This window comes from Melanerpes formicivorus, unplaced genomic scaffold, assembly GCF_026170545.1.
Source record: "Melanerpes formicivorus ecotype bairdi unplaced genomic scaffold, bMelFor1.0.p_v2 SCAF_14, whole genome shotgun sequence".
Taxonomy (NCBI): domain Eukaryota; kingdom Metazoa; phylum Chordata; class Aves; order Piciformes; family Picidae; genus Melanerpes; species Melanerpes formicivorus.
The window spans coordinates 7,310,973-7,333,658 of NW_027142366.1; the positions used below are offsets into that span (position 1 = coordinate 7,310,973).

Here is a 22,686-nt window from a genome sequence, read left to right on the forward strand (position 1 = left end):
AAAGACCAAAAGGATGCAACATGAGCTCTCTCCAGCAAACAGAAAAGGCATAAACAGGAACTACAAAACTTGGAAAACATTTGTGGGACACAAGATTCACAATGTTGAAGAATAAAGACAGTAGAAACTACACCAAGGTGTTTCCTACTGAATATGTGCAAATAACAGAACAAGAGGACACAGTCTCAGGCTGCGCCAGGGGAGGTTCAGGTTGGATGTTAGGGAGAAGTTCTATACAGAAAGAGTGATTGCCCATTGGAATGGGCTCCCCAGGGAGGTGGTGGAGTCGCCGTCATTGAAGGTGTTCAGGAGAAGACTTGATGGGGTACTTGGTGCCATGGGTTAGCTGTTTGGGTGGGTTGAATTGGTTGATGGGTTGGACACGATGATCTTGAAGGTCTCTTCCAACCTGGTTTGGTTTATTCTAATAAAGTTTATTCTAACTGCAAAACACAGACTGCCCTGAATAGGGATATCAAAGGATTTCAATTAAAGATAGACAGGATTTATTCCTTCCACAGTTTTACAACAGAATTATCCAAGACAATGGGTAAGGACTGAAACTGTAAAACATTTTAATGCTTCTGAAAACAGATAGAGAGGAAACCTTTCTCTCCCAGATGGTTTTAAAACATGTAACAGTCAGCAGTCTGTATTAATCCCCTGTGTGGCAAAGCAAGCTGGTCATGAATTATTTGGGAGTGAATGACAGATTTAGCTGTACTGCTGAAACAAAGCACAAAAGCAAATAATTCCATTACAAGTATGTGAAAAGGCAACCAATGTCATTTAAGATGGCATCAAAACCTTACTTTAAAAACTGGTCCAAATTTCTTCAAATATCCAGAGACAACCAAAAATAGAGACTGAAGTTGCTCACTGTAGGACTCCAGAACTACAGCCAAAATTAACTGCAGTGACTGAGCATACTTCTCGTGCCAGCAATGAAAAAAAAAGACATCCTTCATCCATGATGATTTGAGACTAGTTATTATTAACACAGAACTCAAGTGATCAGTGTCCTCTCTCTAAAACACAGAATTTTCACATTAACAAGGTTGATAAGCATTTGACAAGGTGAGCAATCTCACTGGAGCCCAAGTATAAATGGATACTTTAAGGGAATATTTCATACTGAATACAAACTGCAAGGATGGCACCAAGCCTGCAGAAGAGTTGTAGAGAGCAGAAGTCCTCTCACAGACTTTTACAGAGCAGTCAGGGATTGATAAAGCAGCAGAGGAAATGTCAATAATGTCAGAACCATCACTGAACATGAAAAACAGGACTATGACATTTTCAGCAGGCAGCAAATCATTATATATATACCAGGGTGCACAATGTCTCATTATCAAAGGTGCTTAAAGGATTAGGAGCTTTGGAATACAGTGTGGCAACAGAAGTACATCAAAATATCCCTGTAATTGTTCATAACTGTGTGTTTTGGCTTTCCCTTTTAAAATCATCATCTGACTAGGACTGCTTCCCTCACAGTATCACAAAGGTTGGAAGAGACCTCAAAGATCATCGAGTCCAACCTGTCACCACAGACCTCATGACTAGACCATGGCACCAAGTGCCACATCCAATCCCCTCTTGAACACCTCCAGGAAAGGCGACTCCACCACCTCCCTGGGCAGCACATTCCAATGACGAATGACTCTCTTGATGAAGAACTTTCTCCTCATCTCTTCAGCTTAATTTCTTATGTAAAGATAAAATACATGATGTTGTGTAAAATGTACAAACTCAGATGTGCTAAATAAAATACAATTAGGCAAAATCCATTAAGAGTTTCTATCACAAATTGTGACACATGTTCTATTTATCATTGTGGTAGTTTTAGGCTATGCCTTTAAAATTTAGCTGCAGATTTCAAGCAGAAAAGTAGAAAAACATAAATAAACCACTACTGGGTGTGAAAAGGAAAACAAAGCAAATTAATTGGATAAATGTCTGGGATAAGAGGAGCTGTATCATAACAATTCTTCCCAATTCCCATTCTTTTTCTCTTCTCTTCTGATCTTGGCTGGTTTGCTCCACTTGGGGGAAGACAACATGCTTCTGGCTGGCCTTCGGATAAGTCTAAGTCACTGCTTTTCTCTCTCCATTCCTCTCTCTCTCTTGGGACTGGGGGGCTTGGAGGGGCAGTGGAACAGACTTCTCTGGTCTTTTGACCAGGGGGGGTTTCATGTTGTTTGCTAATTGTAAATACCTGTATAATATTGTAAATACTGTATATTTCATGAATTTTCATTGCATTCCATTGCAGAGTGTAGGTTTTGCTTGTAAATACAGCTTCATCTGCTTCTAACTGAGTCGGTCTGGCTAAAAGTTAATGCTGAGGGGAAACTTAGTATCATAGTATCATTCAGGGTTGGAAGGAACCACAAGGATCATCCAGTTCCAGCCTCCCTGCCATGGGCAGGGACGCCCCACACTAGATCAGGCTGGCCAGAGCCTCATCCAGCCTGGGCTAAAACACCTCCAGGGACGGGGCCTCGACCACCTCCCTGGACAACCCATTCCAGGGTTTCACCACTCTCATGGTGAAGAACCTCCTCCTCACATCCAGCCTGAATCTCCCCACCTCCAGCTTCATTCCATTCCCCCTAGTCCTATCACTACCTGAGATCCTGAGAAGTCCTTCCCCAGCCTTCCTGTAGGCCCCCTTCAGATACTGGAAGGCGACAATTAGGTCTCCTCGGAGCCTTCTCTTCTGCAGACTGAACAGCCCCAACTCCTTCAGTCTGTCCTCATAGGAGAGGTGCTCCAGCCCTCTGATCATCCTTGTGGCCCTTCACTTCAACCCACCACAATCATATATACACCCCTAGAGCATACATATTCCTAACCTGACACTGATTCTGAAAAACCTTCTCCCTGGATTTAAACCCAAACTCTGCAACTTCTGAAGTAAACTAGACCAAAATGCTCAGCTTTTAGGTAATCAGATTTACCATGCAGTCCCATCTTAGCATTGCTATTAATCTCTCTTGTTAAATTCAGTTTTAAAAACTAAAATAACCCCAAAGAATTTTAAAATGTCTTGCTCCAGAATGCCTTAGACTGACAGTACCATACTTGGGCCTTGCATTAGTATTTTGATGCTAAACACTAACAGCATAAGCACTATGCATTATCCAGCAGTATTGCATCAGATAGAAGCGAGCTGGCAGTTAAATCCTTTGCTTAACGCCAGGAAAGAGTTATAGCTCCTGTCCTAGATTTTGCAAACATATGACTGCAATTTTTTTCTCAGCCAAATTTCCATCAATCTTTAGAAATTTCTTTCTGAATGTAGGATTCTGCATGAGTATTTCTTTCAAACAGACATTATTTCTTCCATTGGAGAAACATCAAGATCTGCTTCTGTGGACTGCGGAAGAATTTTCATTATGACACATGGGTCCCTGCAACTGGGAGGTGATATCCTGTGCTTACCTGCAGCAGAGGCTCTGGTGGTTTCAGGAAAGCAGCAGAGTTAAACAAGGCTGAAAAATACTGATTTTCATCAGGTGGGCTGAAATTTCCCAGTCCTGGTTTCAGTTCAGAGCTGTTAAGCATTCAGAGATATGGATTCTGACATCTTTTCATTATGGAAAGTGGAAAATGATGCTTACAGTATTGCCATGTGCTTGTAAGGCTAGATCCTGCTCATGCAGCTTGACATTTTGGAACTTGCACATCTTTACAGAAATAGCCCCCCCCCAAGCTCTGTGAAATCCAATAAAACTCAACAATGTGCTCTCCAGCAGTACTTTACAAAATACAAGCACCTAAATTCAATCAACACCCACGTTTTGAACACCAAAACTCAGATAGGTACAGAAGTATTTCAGTGTCTGTTCCTAGCTAATTATGATTCAGAAATGATCTGTAAAAGATGCTGCCACTCTGCCTGCATCTCTGCAGAAGCCAAATACAGATGAGTCCTCTTCATACTGCAATTCAGCTAGGAAAGATGTTGGTTGCACTCATGGATACCTGGGTTATTTGTGCTTCCTGACCACTGAATTCCATTAGAATTAACCAGGTTGGAAAATACCTTTGAGATCATCAAGTCCAACCTATCATCCAACATCATCTAATCAACTAAACTATGGCACCAAGTGCCCCATCCAGTCTCTTTCTAAACACCTCCAGTGACAGTGACTCCACCACCTCCCTGGGCAGCCCATTCCAATGGCCAATCTCTCTTTCTGTAAAGAACTTCTTCCTAACACCCAGCCTAAACCTCCCTACATAACTCCCAAATAAACATGCTTCAGAATCAAGAACTGAGTCAGAAAAGGAGAGACCTCCCTTAGTTTCACAAGTCTGGTGTCAGAACAATGAGTGCTGGAAAATCCAAGCCCTCAATATAGTTGGGATTTTCAGGTGGGGTTTTATTTTTAGCTTTTGGGGGGAGGGAGGGGGTAAAAGAAAAGAGAAAGACAAAAAAGTTACACTAACATCTTAACTTTACTTTTCTAGCTACAAGTCTGACACCAACTTGCCAAGCCATCCATTGCGAATGGGACTTCAGCGTTAGTACCAAGCCATTTGAATCTGGCATTCAATACCATATAGAATCACTGCAATCAACAATCAGTAACCAAGAAGTGCAAGAATACAGCCATGCAATGTAAACATTTATGCCTCTATTGCACTTGGTTGTTTTTTTACTATTAGCTTTACTGGGCTGTATCAGGAGAAGTGTGGCTAGCAGATCGAGGGAGGTGATCCTCCCCCTCTACTCAGCCCTGGTGAGACCCCACCTGGAGTACTGTGTCCAGTTCTGGAGCCCCTATTACAAGAGGGATGTGGAGGTGCTGGAACGTGTCCAGAGAAGGGCCACAAGGATGATCAGAGGGCTGGAGCACCTCTCCTATGAGGACAGACTGAGGGAGTTGGGGCTGTTCAGTCTGGAGAAGAGAAGGCTCCGAGGTGACCTAATTGTGGCCTTCCAGTATCTAAAGGGGGCCTACAGGAAGGCTGGAGAGGGACTTCTCAGGATATCAGGTGGTGATAGGACTAGGGGGAATGAAATGAAGCTGGAGGTGGGGAGATTCAGGCTGGATGTGAGGAGGAAGCTCTTCACCATGAGAGTGGTGAAGCCCTGGAATGGGCTGTCCAGGGAGGTGGTTGAGGCCCCGTCCCTGGAGGTGTTTAAGAGCAGGCTGGATGAGGCTCTGGCCAGCCTGATCTAGTGTGGGGTGTCCCTGCCCATGGCAGGGGGGTTGGAACTAGATGATCCTTGTGGTCCCTTCCAACCCTGAATGATACTATCATACTATGATACTTAATCAAAACATTGTTTCTCAAAAAATCCAATATAATACCACACACTTTTCTTGAGGAGTAATTTAGAACTGAGCACACTGAAGTGATTTATATTTTAATTCCCATGCACCCATCTAAATTGAATTTAATCTGACATCTTATTACCAAGTTCCATTACGTTCTCCTGGAGCTCTTAGTAGTCTTTTCTAACACTACCTAATTTCAATAAATGTATGACATTACCATGCATTGACATTCTGCTTTTCACCATTACTCTGGGCAGATAACAGTAGTAAATCAGGTGGTATATAAAGCCCCAAATAACCCTAATGTCTGAATTCTTTTCAGTCCTTCCCTGTTGGAGACTCTGCTCTTTATTCATCTTACCTCTTTATTAGAATAAACCTTTATTAGAATAAACCAAACCAGGTTGGAAGAGACCTTCAAGATCATCGTGTCCAACCCATCAACCAATTCAACCCACCCAAACAGCTAACCCATGGCACCAAGCACCCCATCAAGTCTCCTTCTGAACACCTTCAGTGACGGCGACTCCACCACCTCCCCGGGCAGCCCATTCCATAGCGCAATCACTCTTTGTGTATAGAACTTCTTCCTAACATCCAACCTGAACTTCCCCTGGCGCAGCCTGAGACTGTGTCCTCTTGTTCTGGTACTGGGTGCCTGGGAGAAGAGACCATCATCCGCCTGTCTACAACCTCCCTTCAGGTAGTTGTAGAGAGTGATAAGGTCACCCCTGAGTCTCCTCTTCTCCAGGCTGAGCAACCCCAGCTCCCAGCTCTTCATGCATTTTGCATGACCAGCAAAACTTTTCCCCTTCCTTAGTTGCTCCAGTTTGCCTTAATAATTTTGCATGAGTTACTTTAGCTAAAATCATTCACATGTTTAAATATATTATAGTCCTCAGGTCCCCTTTATTCTATCTTTCATTAAATCCTTCAAGAATTCGTAGCAGTTGAAGAGACATCATTTAATTTTATAGAAGCTATGTGGATTTGTCCTTTGAATTACTTTCTATAATATCACCCATAAATACACACATAACAGATTTTTGTTATCCTTTATGATCTTCTCAATTGCTTCCCTGTCTCTGAACACCAATTCTTTATATACCTTTAAGACAAATTGCTAACTTTTTAAAAGGATGACTACCAACCTGAGTACCTGTCAATCTGGCACAGACACAGCTGGTAATAGAAAGTTATAGTCTTGCTACAACTCTGAAGAGTCCTGTAAGATTTCCACCAAAATTTCCACTATAAAGTTGTTACAACACAGATTTGAAGCCTAATTTCTTCACTTCTCCCCTCCTTTTCTCAGTTTCACTCCCAGCAGCCTAAGCACCATCCTCCTGGGTCAAACCAAATGAATGAATATCAGCTAACATTTCTGTAATGTCTTGAAGAATATCTTCATTCTCTTTAACATGTTGCTTTCACGCTTGTTATGACTTGATGAGCAAAGAGTCTTCATATTATGACTCAGCTCAGCTTCAACTAACTGCTCTTGGAACAGACATAAAATTAAGGAAGCCCATTGGGCCCATTTTTGAAACAACAAAGACCTGTGGAGTTACTCTAAAATTTCACTGTTAAAGTGAGAACAAATTGCCTTCTACTGCCATTTCAAATCAACATATCTTGAAGTTATCTTATCAATGACAAATATTGTTTAGATAGAATGCAACTTATGTCAATATTATACTACAAAGTCTCTTAAAAGAACATCACTGGTACAGTTACTACTGTGACTATTGGTTAACACTTTAATAAATAGAGTAATGCTGCTAGGGGGCTCTCAAGATGAAAAATAACTTCACTTGCAGAATATTGTGGCATAAATATTTTATATCTGTCTGGGAAAAAAAAATCTTATCTGAAAATTACCTGCTTGAGGAAGATAAAAATGCTAGAAATCCAGAGACAAACTGCAGGTGACACCATCTGCAAAATGCTGCTTTATTCTGCTGGACATTAGATGGCTTGATGAGATCCAAAGGTACTGCAGGTTAATAAAGGAAAATATCACATTAGTATAGAAGAACAGCAATCCTAAACACATGCAGCCTCTTCTAATTTGTGCATTACAGAAGAATTGTCTTTTGAATATGTAACTGTGGAGGTTTTAACTATTACTAAACACAAGAGGTGATCCCACATAAATAGAACACATTGGAAAAGATCATACAAGTCCCTTCTCTTGATCTTGATTTTACAGTAAACTTTCCACACATTGTGTAAATTGCTTAAAATAAGTCCTGAATTTCCTATCTTCACAAAGGCCTTGAAAGACATGTTTGCTGGAGAACAGCTGCATTTGTAGTTAAGAGATACTACAGGAGTGTAAAGAATCACTTTATGGTTTCCATTTGTGGTAAGTTGTGGAGAGTTTCTGAACTTATGCAAATAAATAGATCAGGAACAAAGCTACTCTACAAATTCCAGTGAGAGGGGACAAGTATTCCTTACCTAAAATACAGACTCCTAACCAGTATACTTTCACCAGCAGTTATAACAATCTGGGGCCAAAGAACAACTGCATCACCTGCCTCAAAAGGTCTCTCTTGACAAAACCAAATCCAACACTGATCCATTACAGAATGGATCACGGGGCAGGTTTGAAGACTTTTACATGAAACTGCAAACAAACACAGAAAGGCAAAACATGATCTGCCTAGAGAACAACGTGCCTGCAGTACAGATAGGATTCTTCCATAACACAGGGCAGATGCCTACACTTGCTAGTCAGCACTGAAAAACACATTTACTTGGCTTTAAACACTGTGAAAGCCTGTTAGAGGAATGATTCCCCAGAACAATAAATATGACAGATGCTCTACTCATTCTAAGATTGACTAAGTAGAAAATAGCAACGGGTGCTGTTCTACAAAACAGACCACAGAAAAGGATATAAAGGACTTGGGAACACAAAACCCAAGCACAGCTAGCTTTTTGGGGTGACCTATAGAGAGGAAAGTTAGACCCCTCAAAATAGCACATAGATTGGAGACTTGACAGGGTGCTTGGTTGCATGGTTTAGTTGGTTGGGTGGTGTTGGATGATAGGTTGGACGCGATGATCTTGAAGGTCTCTTCCGACCTGGTTTATTCTATATTCTATATTCAATACACTAAGCACAGAGGTGCCTGAAGTCAACACTTGGAGCATTTGTCTAGAACAAAACATCAGGATCTGTAAGGACAGGAGCAATCCCATGCTACACAAGGGGGCTGCAAAACACTACAGCTGCAGCCATACTGACAATAGGATCATGACATCACATGGCATTATTGAAGAGGGGGTACAGAGGTTATAGATACTGAGATACCTCTCTTATACTTTCAAAGAGCTGCCATCACCTAAACCCTGCTGGAATGTCAGAAAATATCATTTTAAAAGGGCTGTGTGCATTCTTTTACAAAACCAACCAACCAACCAAATAGATATTGGAAGCACTGTGCTGATTCCACGTCTTTACAGCTCTTACCCAACATACAACAGAGCCAAGCCCAAGTCACACCTACAGGTGATGGAAGTCAAACCTAGAGCTGAGATGTGTCATGAAAAAATGATTATGCTCAGTGAGAGTATTGACTGTTTCTGTGGTTCATACAAAATAGTCACTGGATAAGCATTAAGTAACTAGAAAAAATAAATATAGAAACAGCTCTAGTAATGAAGTCTAGATTTGAAGGCTTTCCACTCTTACTTCAGGAATCACTAGATTATGATGATGCAATTCATCCCATCCTTATGTTCAGTAACAATGAACCTCAAATATTTTTCAAGACTTGCGGCAAGCTGCTGGCCAGAAGAACTGCAACTTCACGTGTCCTAAAGCTGAGGCCTTGGAACATTTAAGATCATTTTAGACAGAAGAGCCTACATTATAGCTAAATTTAGTCAGCTTGCAATCTTTTTTGGCTCTGACATATTACTGAGTAGCTGAAATGCATTGACTGTCATAACATGTTTAAAAGAAATGTCATCTCTAGACGTCACATCATGTGAAGGGGAGAGATCCTTAGAGTTAGCAGAAGTTGTGACATTTGGCACACTAAAATACACCTAGCAAATGAGAGCTGAAATTGCACTTATTTGCCTCTTCTGCTCTCCTCTCTTGAAAATACTCAAGGTCAATGGCAGTGCTCGCTCTCATTGCAAGGAAGGCAGATATCTGTAGGCAAATATTCCCCTTGGAATTCTTAAAAATCCATAATAAAGCAAATAACAATGAGCATTATTTGAATACACATTGACAAATGTATTTCACTTCTGTAAGGTGATCAGACTTAAAGCTCCACGGGAAACTTGCAACTCTGCTCCCAGTTTAATCGCTTCCCAACAATTTACAGCTTCATTTTGCAAACTTTTCCCCAAACCAAACTCCCCTAAATTTACACCACCTAGAAGGCTATTCATACAACAGCTGCACAGAGCATGTGAAGAAGAGGTTTAATATGTTGATGAGAAATAGTGCAGGAGAAGGCAGCAGCAGCAGTTTCTGTATTATTATTTACGTGTATTATTATAGTAAGTATATTCAGGAAAAAAAATTGATGGAAAAATCTTTTCTTAATCCTCCTTTTCAGATCCCTCTCTCAAATGCATTCAGTGTTCCACTTTCAGTACAATATAGCTGTTACATAAATGTCTGTGCTCAGAGAGAAAGTGATGTAGAAGGGTGATCCTTGAGGTCTCTTCCAACCTTGGCAATACTGTGATACTGTGATAATGAATCCTGAAGATGGATGAATATTAGGAAGTGGTCCTTGAAGTGGATTTGTGGTCAGTGATGGCTTATTTGAATATCATGTGAATACACAAACACAGACACATGTAGTTTGCAATAGAAAGGAGAATTTCAGATGTATTTTCACTTCAGAATTTGAGTGTTCAAATGTCTGTTTCCATAGTGAAATAAGACAATCAGGAACTGAGAGTTCTCTTCCCAGATGAACAGAACTGCATCCAACAAAAATGTCTGAATGTGACATACGATGTTTCATACCTGGAGTCCTGTGTCCAGTTCTGGACCCCTCAGTTTAGGAAAGATGTTGAGTTGCTGGAAGGTGTCCAGAGATGGGCAACAAAACTGGGGAGGGGTTTGGAGCACAGCCCTGTGAGGAGAGGCTGAGGGAGCTGGGGTTGCTTATCCTGGAGAAGAGGAGACTCAGGGGTGACCTTATTGCTGAAGGGAGGTTGTAGCCAGGTGGGGGTTGGTCTCTTCCCCCAGGCAGCACCAGAACAAGAGGACACAGTCTCAAGCTGCACCAGGGGAGGTTTAGGCTGGATGTTAGGAAGAAGTTCTTCACAGAAAGAGAGATTGCCCATTGGAATGGGCTGCCCGGGGAAGTGGTGGAGTCACCATCACTGGAGGTGTTTAAGAGACTGGATGGGGCACTTGGTGGCATGTTTCAATTGATTAGATGGTGTTGGGTGACAGGTTGGACTGGATGATTTCAAAGGTCTTTTCCAACCTGGTCTGGTCTATTCTATTCTATTCCTTTCAGCTGTTTATCTTATTTCAAACAATTTTTCAGAAATCCAGGCATAAAGCATCTTCAGAATTTAAAACCCAAACTTTTTACTAAACAATCTCTCATGTAAAAGCTTTGTTTCGATCAATCAGCCTTTCTAACAAAAACAACAAAAGAAAAGATAGTCAGAAAAATAATTAACTGTTGCATTTACCACCAGCTTCTACACAACTGGAAGCTATTTGATGGCTTTCTTGGCTGGATACTGGGACCTTCATGCATATCCACTAGGTGCTGAACAATACAGGCAGCTCTTCTCTTCTGGAATTGCATTTTTGTGCTAGCTCCTTCAACAAAAGACTGAATTCTGCTACCTGCTTCATCACTGCCTGTATCTGGCTATTATTCTCACTTTCTTTGCAATAACTGTACTTCAGCTGAACTAACTTGCCTTCCACTGGAGAAACTTCTGCTACAACTCAGTCAACAGATTAAGCTCCTGTCTCATTTTAGAAACCCTGCGTGACAGCAGAGTATTTATAACTGCAGTCCAAAAGTCTGCATTTGTATACAGTACTAACACTACTGCACTGACCTCTGATGAGGACTTTTCACTTCCACACTAGTCCTTTTTCACCTTGTTTGCAAATATCACAGCACAGTAAGTTTGACAAAACTGGACTCAACTGTTAATTGGTATTCCATTTAATGAAGATGAAAGCCAAAGCATTCTGACTAAGAGGATACCACACAAGGCATTCTGACTAAGAGGGTACTGCACTTATTAGATTACATTAAGCTATATATAACTGCATCAAATGGAATAGTTAAGCATTTCAACTGGAGCATTTTACGCGTTAGTAATTCACTTAATTATTTCCTCTAGAGAACAAGTGGTATAATATGCTGATGCATGGGGAGCTTTAGGAATAGCTCTTCAGGCGTCAGGATAGGATCAGATACCCAAGAGCCTCACTTAAATCAATAAAAGCAGGAGGAAGTAGCAGGAAGGATGTTGCTCCCAGCTTATTTCACATGGCTGTACATACAGCAGGTTCACGAATCATGCTGGAGCTCTAACTGCTGCAATAAAAATGTAACTCAAATTTTCACTCTTTCATCAAAAAAGAGAGAGCTATCTATCTATGTTACAGGTATCTGCTTAGCCCTCTTGCTTAGTAATAACAATGTTCTAATAAATTTGAGCTACTTACATTATAATTCTACACAGCCACTATGATCTCCAAAAACAGGTGAGAATGTGTGAAAGGGCATCCACAAGAAACATCACCAACCATTCCCTGCAGACAAATAAATTAATGTGCCATTACTCTCCCACACATAACCTCACCCAACTCAGCTAACCCAGCCCCACTCTAAAACACTTTCTGCACTGCAGCCTATTTTTACAGTTCTGAATTTGATAAGGGAAACATTACCTCTGTAATCAATGAGTGCAGAGAGAAACTGAGGTGGAAAAGAGGTACAAAAGGAGCAGGAAAGGCAAGGAGAAAGAGAACATAATGTTAGAGCTCTAAAAAGGGGGAACAAGAGTTCTATTAGTTTGTGTGTGATTTATTTCATACACTATTTCCTTTTTATTCTATTGGTAAATTGTAACTATAGGTTGGGGAGGAGAAATTGAAAATTAAAGGAATAGAATAACAAACTGACTCAAAATTGGCAAAGAAAAAGGTACCTGATCCCAGCTGCATCTAATACTACAGGCTGGGTGGCTGCCAGGGAGCTCCATCTTCAGACCTCAAACTCCACAGCAGCTGTGGTAAAATCTAGATCCCACTGTGAGTCAGACCAGCATCAAACACAACTCAAGCTACAGCCCTAATTCGTATGCTGCTGCCCACTTTCCTGGTGGACCGTGCTGATAGCTGAGATCAGTTCAGAAGCAGAAACACATTTCCAACACTTCTTTTTTCTCACGATTTTCAACAGAATGGACACCAGAGAAAAGTCTACATTAAGCTGCTATGGTAGTCATCTGTTGTGGAGAGAAGGGGAATTCCTGACTGAATAGCATAGCATAGCACAGCATAGCATAGCATAGACCAGGTTGGAAGAGACCTTCAAGATCATCACGTCCAACCCATCAACCAATCCAAGCCACCTAAACAACTAAACCATGGCACCAAGCACCCCATCAAGTCTCCTCCTGAACACCTCCAATGATGGTGACTCCACCACCTCCACAGACAGCCCATTCCAATGGGCAATCACTCTCTCTATATAGAACTTCTTCCTAACATCCAGCCTAAACCTCCCCTGGCACAGCCTGAGACTGTGTCCTCTTGTTCTGGTACTGGTTGCCTGGGAGAAGAGACCAACATCCACCTGTCTACAACCTCCCTTCAGGTAGTTGTAGAGAGCATTAAGGTCACCCCTGAGTCTCCTCCTCTCCAGGCTACTTTGTCTCCATTTCAACCACGTTGTGCTGCTGAAGAAGAGATGTGATTCTTGGCCCACAGTGTCTAGAAACTACCAAAAATATTCAGCATTCCTACATTAACCCATTAACATTACCCAAACAGCACAAACTGTTGGCTGCACTTAGCAAGTTGAATATTTCTGAATATTTGGGGGAAAATATCCAGCAGCTAGCTGGTGAGTCACCATAACAAAATGTTCATTTCTCTTAAAAAGTTATCCATCAATGTAAGCAACGCCAGGTTTTTAATTCCCAATTACGCAGCCCATTTGACTTGGCCGTTTGACGTCATTCTCGATACCATACTAGGGAGCTAGCTTCAACTCTTGGAAACTTCCCCACAATGAAAGAAAATCAAAAGAAATTAACTATCCTTTATTTTTCTCCTCCTTGCCTGCATTTATTCCAGTAATTAGTTTCACAGTTGCTATTAATGAAGGTGTTCAAGATCTCTTTGTCTACTTGCTACAATGCTGCCTATCTTTCACTTCTCTGTTTTCTGTGGGTACAGATTCTGGCCCTGACTGCCAAGGATGCCCTACGAGGAGAGGCTGAGGGAGCTGGGATTGTTTAGCCTGGAGAACAGACTGAAGGAGTTGGGGCTGTTCAGTCTGGAGAAGAGAAGATTCCAAGGTGACCTAATTGTGGCCTTCCAGTATCTGAAGGGGGCCTACAGGAAAGCTGGGGAGGGACTTCTCAGGATATCAGGTGGTGATAGGACTAGGGGGAATGGAATGAAGCTGGAGGCAGGGAGATTCAGGCTGGATGTGAGGAGGAGGTTCTTCACCATGAGAGTGGTGAAGCCCTGGAATGGGTTGTCCAGGGAGGTGGTTGGGGCCCCGTCCCTGGAGGTGTTTGAGACCAGGCTGCATGAGGCTCTGGCCAGCCTGATCTAGTGTGGGGTGTCCCTGCCCATGGCGGGGGGCTGGAACTAGATGATCCTTGTGGTCCCTTCCAATTCTGACTGATACTATGAGAAAAGGAGGCTCAGGGGAGACCTTATTGCTCTCTACAACTACCTGAAGGGTGGTTGTAGCCAGGAGAGGGTTGGTCTCTCCTCTCAGGCAATCAGCACCAGAACAAGAGGACACAGTCCCAAGCTGCACCAGGGGAAGTTTAGGCTCAAGGTGAGGAGAAAGTTCTTCACAGAGAGAGTTGATGGCCATTGGAATGTGCTGCCCAGGAAGGTGGTAGAGTCACCATCCCTGGAGGTGTTCAAGAGGGGACTGGACATGGCACTTGATGCCATGGTTTAGTAGTCATGAGGTCTTGGATGACAGGTTGGACTTGATGATCTTTGAGGTTCTTTCCAACCATATTGATTCTATGATTCTATTCTTTTTAGAAGCATTATTCCATTACCTGCACAGAGCCAGCCAGTTCACTGTTTGGATGGGTTGGATTGATTGATGGGTTGGACACGATGATCTTGAAGGTCTCTTCCAACCTGGTTTGGTTTATTCTAATAAAGGTTTATTCTATTCTAATAAAGGTTCTAATAAGAAACCCAGATTTCAGCTCTCCCTTTAGTAGTCCTTGTAGTGTTACCATTGGTGCACTTTTACAGCTCTTACCTTACCTTTATAATTTGCAATATTCCTTTTCTTTTTTTTTTGCCCAAGGGGGCATTCACAAGATACAGACATGGCCTAAACTGGTCACACTCTTCACAGCTCTCACAGCAACACAGTTCTGCTGCTGAAAGGCTACAGGCTTATATAACAGACTTTGGGGGAAAGAGGTTGCAGATCCTCCCCCCTGTACATTTCCCCTGCAGTGCTGAAGAAGTAGTAATTGTATGGCTATTCTCAGCAGCAGTGTTAATTGTGCACACTGCCTCACCCTTCAGAGACTTCCAGGAAAATCACCAAACCAGGTTAACATGTCAAGTGTTTCCTGAGCCATTAGCCATGAAGCTGAGAATTAAAATGGACTTCTTGGGAAGATAAAAAAGAAGACCTATCCCCAGCTTCTCACAGCATGGGTTTTGAAGAATTCAGAAATTGTAGGAGATAACCATCTGTTCTGTCAACTGGGGGAGGAAGGGGACTTAGCATACTGATCTGGAATGAGCTGCCAATAAAAGCTTACATCTACTCTGGCTATTCCAGAAAAAGGAACAATCCTAATTGTCTTTTTTTAATTCCTTGCTATGTATGGTAATACTTTTGTTTCATTCTCGTGTCTTGGTCTGTAAGTGCTAGAAACAGAATACCCAAAAGCAGAACCAACCCACTGACAATTTTTCACACCTAAAAGTACAAAGCCAACGTCAGATCCATGAAAATCCTTCTGTAAATCTCAGATCCAAACTGATACCTGAATTTTACAGTCTAGGCTCTTCTCTCTGCTGTAAAGAGGGGGTCTGAGTGAGTTTTTTTGTCGCCGCTGTTGTTCTTTTGATAGAGTTGCTAAGCAGTATTACAATAGCAACCACGTGGGCAGAGAGATTAAACTTTATATAAGGTTTTAGCTGCAAAGTATGTGTATTCCTTAATACTAATGAAAAATGGCTTTGCAGAGGAATTCTGTCTCCATACACAGCACAACTGATTGATGAAGAGCAGGCAATAAAAATGTGGCATGTTCAACAGCTAGCTCCTGATATTTTAGGAGTCAGAGGAGAAGGGAAGTGTGTTAAATGATGCTTCACAAATACTATCTGAGTAAGAGTTTCTGAGGAAACATTTTCACTCTTAAAAATTCACGTTACTTGAAATTTAACACAAATCAAGGGAATAAAAATGGAAGCTGGACTTCACTGAAATAAACTGAAAACTCCTGTTGATTCTGGTTCTGCCAAAAGTTTGTCCTACACTTAAGAGTCTGGTTCAACCAAACCTTTGTCCTACATCACGAACCTCATAGACAGGACTGGTCGAAAGAACACCTACTACAAGCCTTCTTTCTGTGCCTGGAGAAGCAATATTGTACAGGCTTTCAAAATTTAACACATCATCCACTTAGAAACCCAGGAAGTTGCTGCAGTAGTAAGCAGCATAGAAGCAACTCCATTTATCTTCTGCATCCTGTCACAAGGTTCTCTGGTTTCAGGACAGAGACAGCTCTAAAAGATCCCCAGGAATCCCTGAAACTGAAACGACAGTCCTTGTGTGAAAAGGACAGAAGAAATAGTGAAATGCTTCCTCTTCAGAAGCCAAAACCTCTGAGCACCTGCAATATCTATATTGTAGTACCATACAAACAATTCTTACCTAGTAAGTTACCTAGAACTCTAAGAACTCACAAGCTTAATGTTATGGAAGACTTATGCCTTAGAACCCCACTGAAAGTCAGTGGTCCACTCTGCAATCATCAGAAGTCAACCACTTTCTTTTCCTCATGGGTCAGGTGAGGATGACAATCTCCTTAGTTCACTCTCCAGTCCTCTGACCATCTACCTCATACATCACTTTACATACAGGATTTCTTTTGCTGCTAACTTCCCTTTAAAAGGAAATTCGAGCTGCAACTTGGTAAAAACTCATTACAAGGAGCCACCTTAAATGCCAAACACACACAACCACACTGGATTTACCTGCCTCCACTCAGCACACTGCTGTAATGAAGCTCCACAGAGCTCAATCCACCCTCAAACTCTCACACCCCATGTGCTAAGCTCCAGGGCACAAAGCATGGTGCATTCCATGCAAATGCTACTCAGGCAAGCTACAACACAGCCCCCAGATTAATTCAGATGCTTTGAACTGAAAGACACACACACAAAAAGTAATAGTTAAGGGTGTACAACACCATGGATGGAATCCAGCAGGGACCCAAACCAAGTGTTGGCCAGCATGGATGTGGTCAGTATGCTCCAGAGCAAACCCACCAAAAGCCAGGTGGATTTGAGCCATCCCACACTCCTTTGCCTTGAGGCTAGGATTAGCCCACATTTTTTATTTTCAAATGAGAAAGCTGAACATCAAGCCAAACTCTTTCAGTAAATATGTAGGAACTGTACTGACTTCAATGAAGATACTTAATCAGGAGCTGAAAAGTCATCCATCACCACCCTAACTTCCTTAAACACGCTATTTTCCCAACCACAATGTGACTGGAAGTGAGGTAGCTTCAGCCTGGAGCTACTACCTCTCAGATAACCAGATTAATCAGCCTCTCCATCAAAACCTCCAGTCTAATCTAATTATCATCTTCTCCCACTACCTCCAAATATCTCCCTTCTCAGGCAATTTGCAAGCCAGATGCATGACCTCAAGTGGAGACAGTAGCTGTCAGCACCTGCTTTGGAGTCAGCTCTGGAGACACACTCAGTGCACACCATCAGTATCACAGTATCGCCAAGGTTGGAAGAGACCTCAAGGATCATCAAGTCCAACCTGTCACCACAGACCTCATGACCAGACCATGGCACCAAGTGCCACGTCCAATCTCCTCTTGAACACCTCCAGGGATGGTGACTCCACCACCTCCCCTGGCAGCCCATTCCAATGACTAATGACTCTCTCAGTGAAGAACTTTCTCCTCACCTTGAGCCTAAACTTCCCCTGGTGCAGCTTGAGACTGCGTCCTCTTGTTCTGGTGCTGGTTGCCTGGGAGAAGAGACCAACCCCTTCATCATCAGGCTGCACACACACTTGTGATAGGCTTGATTATAAATGTCCATGTCCATCACAGGCTGCAGACTGCTCCCAAGAGTTGCATTGTTGAGCATCAACCATCACTACTCATGCAGTTTCTAGAAAGCATTGCTAGTACTGCCACTACCCAGTGGGCGTCTAGAAAAAAAGGAGTGGGCAGGGACAGCAGTGCTATGTTCTACTTCAGCAGCTTCCTGGAACAGCAACTGAACATAAAAGGAGAAGACAGACTCATAAGGAGTCCACATAAAGAAACTTCAGTATGGTTCAATCCTAAAATATCTATGTAGGGGTTTGGAACCATCATATTTTTATCACCACAAAATGAAAATAGATCACTGTTTTGGTATCAGTACAGCCTCTAAAAACTGCTCACAGCTAAATGCTAAGTCACAGGCAGAGTGTAAGGGTATATTCTTTGAATTGTCTATTATTAACACAACCCCACCTGAACATTTTCTAGTAATTCCATTAGAGTAAGGCTGCAGAGCAGAGAGGGAGCAATGAGCACCAAGTTTCTTTTCAACATGGAAATGTAGTTCTAGGATTTGTACCATGATTGAAGTGCAATCAAATCACCAGCATTTTGTGCTTGTTCTGCGTTTTTCTAGCTGGGACAAGGAAAGGATAAGGACAGCATCAGATGTTTGACCTACTTCCCACCTGGTGCATGTTTAGTTCACAGCCCACAATAACATCACGTTCCAGATGAGCTCTTTATGTTCTACCCCATAACAAAAACACTGATCATCCTTGCTCTGGTTCTAAGACACAATCTGCTGATGCTGCTATGAGCAGCAATGTGCAAACGCAGTGTTTCGCTGCAGTATTCTACACCCAGCCTTAGGCAAACCCAGTGTATCCATTTGGAACAGAGTGCACCTGTTGTTAGTTAATCCCTGGTTGACAATTTACAAAAGGGAGAATAACAAATATGCAGTTATTTAAAATACTGTGTTTTTGGCATGAGTCACCCCATAAAACCCTGGAACCTAAACGGATTAGAAGTCTATAACAAGAATTTCACCAGGATGTTGGCATGCTCCTAGTACTGACTTTCAAAATAAAGATAGAGCTCCCAAGGCATATTTAGGTTTTAATAACATGAACATCCTAAAAGCACTTACACTCTTGAGAAAAAGAAAACATTTCAAGGCTGTGTACGAGCAATATAAAGGCTGTTCCAGTTGCTTACCACTAATATCTATCATGTTGCATTTTAAAGCAGTTTGAGAAAGCCTTGAGCGCAAAGATGTCGCAAGTTTGGGTTTGTTCCACCCTGCGTAGCTTGCTTGCCATCTAGTGGACACAGCGCTAGAAGTTCCGTAAGACTATCTACTTCCAGCAAGAAACGAGCAATCACATGTGTGGGTATAACAGCTTCGAGTTAAATATTTCATTTAGCAGCAGAAAAATATTAGCATTACTAACAGTACAGCCCGTTGAACGGTCCTCCTGAACACTACATTTTGTCTAAATCCTAGGCAAGCTCCAAAACACACTCTTTAAAAATGGATTTTTCTATACAGAATCACCAAGGTTGGAAGAGACCTTCAAGTCCACGCCATACACTCTTCACAGTCTCAAAAATGAAGAAACCAGATTATAATTCATCTTGTAATACTGCCGAAATAATTTGCAACGTGAAAGAAAAAAAAAAAGGATACACAAAATGCAGGCATCCAAAGCATTCATCCCCAAGACAAAACCACCATCCCGGTTTTAGCCTGGAGCAAGAAAAGTTCATAAAAAGCATTTTGCACGTCCTTGATTACCTGCCCACCCCCCACAGCACAGCGTATTAACTGTGTGCTTAAATTAGGCATTTGGTTAAGTGTCTTCATTGATCAGAGAGCAGTGTCTCACTGAACTGACCCAGGGGTCTGACTTACAGCTCATTAGTTTTGAAACCAGCTCAGGACAACGAACAGCAGGGAACAAAACGATTTTGTGCTTGTTTACATCAGTTTAAAAACAGAGTAAATCCACTTAACTAACCAGAGCTGGTTCAGACCAAAAGGTTCCGCAAGCTCTCAAAAGTTTTATATACTTTGATTGGCACTTGGTGTGAGCTTTAGCATGCTTTCACAGTGTCATCTTAAAAGGGATTAAAATGCTTGAAAAAATTCCTTGCAAGTGTCAACAGAGGACAAAAGATAGATATATATAAATCAGAACAACGATCTGGTAGAATCACTTTAATTTCTTGCTCAGAAAAATTTGTCCCTGACCCTGAATGTTGTTTGATATTACTAAATAATGCGCTGTGTACATGTTTATTTTTCCTTAATCGAGCTAAACGCCTGCTAATGACCACAGGGAATGAAACAGGCCACAGCTGGCTATATCATGCATATGCAATTGCTGCTCTGCCACAATTTATGTAATTAGTTACAGTCATATTAAGCTACTTAAAACACATGTTAAAGATCTAATGATGAGCTGACATTAATGGGTCATTACAGCATGCTTAAATTGTTTCTGTGTCACATTTGCATATGCCCCTAACATGCAAATAGGCACTTACAGCAAACAACCACACATCAAAATACAGCCTGTTTCAAGGAAACACATATATTTACTCAAAGGAGTATTTCTGAGCAGGTACTCTTTCAAAATGTCTAGCAGCAATACCATTTCCTCCTTGCATTTTCAATTCTATACAGCAGACAATGCATGGGAAAACTTCTATTGTTGCTCCTCAAGTTCCAAAGCTACAAAGGACAATTGGCCTTCTCTAAGGAACAAATAGAAGCACTTTTTCCACCTTAGTCCACTGACAGCAGGTTTCCTGGCAAATAGATGGAATTCCACCTTTGGCCAACATGGAATCAACTCCTGGATTTGGGCCCAGGGAATGCACTTCACAGAAACACATGCAGGAAACCAGGTTCAGATTGAGATGGCTTCAGCTCCAGGCCAGTCCCTGTGGCTGGCTGTTCCGGTCAGCTATGTACCTGTCAAAGGCCAAAAGACCTTAACCATTGCAAGGACTAGATCAGGAGATGCTGAACCCCAAGTTATCTCCTTTAAACTGCCAGTATCAAGGGGCTTTGTTGAAGATTATGCATAATAACAAGTATTTCTGTTTGCCATCAGGAAAGTATACTGTGAGTCTGAATGACAGGCACTGAGGAAGGAGAGGAGTTTTGTTTCCTCAACAGGCAACAATTACAGTCCAATATAAAAGGTGTACTTGCAACATGCAGAATGTCTGTTAAGGACAGGCAACTCAGTTGGACAGGTAACTTACCTCAGGGGGTAGCCACACATAAAATGTACCAAATATTTTCTCTCTAACAGTGTAGAGGATTTTATTCCTGAGATACAGGTTATTTCAAACAGAAGGGTTTCAGCTCTGCTCCTCAACTTTTGCTTCCTGGAGATTTTTGACATTCAACTGGACAAAGGCCTGAGCAATCTAACACTGAAATGAGCCCTACTCTGATGAGAAAAGTGGACCAGGTAAGCCACTAACCTGCCAAGTTCCCCCTAACCTGAATTATTTTTGAGATGCAGTTATTGATTGATTGATTGATTGATTGTCTAGAGACACAAATTATACCACAGGATGGGTTCACTACCAAAGTAAAAATATTTCCTTCTTCATCCTTTCTGGCCAACGATACAATGTAAATTAAAAGTAAGCATCAACCAAGTCATCAGATTAATTTTAGTTTCAGAGTCAATTCAGAGAGCATATGTGATTAGCAATGACAGGTACACTGCTCTGAACTCCTTCCCAGAACACAGTTGGCAAATATTCTTTAGAGCCTTTCAGAAACCATTTCAAAATGCACAACCCTGGGTAGTCAAAGACTGCTAAACTCAAAATTCAGTGTTATTGATGAATATAATAAACCAGAACCTTCTAAATAAACATAATGTATCTCATAGTAGTATGCTTACTCTAAATGCTTAGAGGCAAAAGAGCATTGAGATGTGTTCATTCAGGTTTCAGTTTTGCAAGCTATTAAATGTTCTGTCCTGATCAGACAAAATATTTTGGTGTGTTACTGGAGGACTACAACACACATGGTTAAGTGTAAGAGAATCCTTAAGCAACTTGCAAAAATCTCATTCAACTGCTCTAAATCCATCCTGTTTGCACACATTGGGATTAATTCCAGCCAAGTCAGTAATGCAACATCAATCTTAACACAGGAACATTAATCTTAACATAGGATCGAAAAAAAGCCCTATTAAGAGGACAAAATGTTTGCATGTGCATTACAAGCTCAAGCAGAATCTCCTTCTGAGTGAATCTGAACCTCTATGATCCATAGCAAAGGTCTGGATACTTTGTAAGTTAAAAACTGGATTTGCCTGTCAAGTTTCAAGTTTGTCAGTCACTCAGGAGAACACAGCACTAAACCAGAAGAGAGTAATAACACAAATTATTGTCACTGATACATCAAATATTTATAACACCACACAACAGAAGGAAAATACAGAAAATGCCTTCAAATACTGTACACAGTTGTGAGATTCCCAAGACCTGCAAAACCCAAACAAATCTAGGGTGACAAATGGGAAATATAAAGATATATTTTCACACTACTTACATACTAGCATCTGTTTTCAACAATGGAGCAGGCTGCTGCTTTTTTCCCCTCAATAAATGCACTATCTAATCTCATGTCTGTAAATTACTACTTCTAAAGATGTCAGAAACTTGAACAAAACACTGCTGACTCTTTTAACTTTACAAGACAGCTCAGTCCTGCTATTTTCCACCCACTAACATTTTTTTTCTTGTGTTACTTTTCTCAGCTGTTTATGGTCATTTTAATCTTAATCTGTACATAGATGAAATAAGAAAAGCAATCCTCATCCAGATTCTTCCTTGCTACCTTAATTTCCCACTTAGGTATTCT

The 22,686-nt window shown here is 41.5% G+C and overlaps 1 long non-coding RNA gene across 1 annotated transcript in view; it reads right to left on the bottom strand.

Annotated features, from left to right (window-relative positions):
* Positions 1–7,261, bottom strand: part of LOC137445217 (uncharacterized) — a 35,932-nt gene extending 28,671 nt beyond the window's left edge. The window contains exon 1 of the long non-coding RNA XR_010988370.1: positions 7,173–7,261. This is a non-coding gene — a long non-coding RNA (uncharacterized lncRNA). The remainder of the gene's footprint in view (positions 1–7,172) is intronic.
* Between the last annotated feature and the right edge of the window lie 15,425 nt (positions 7,262–22,686).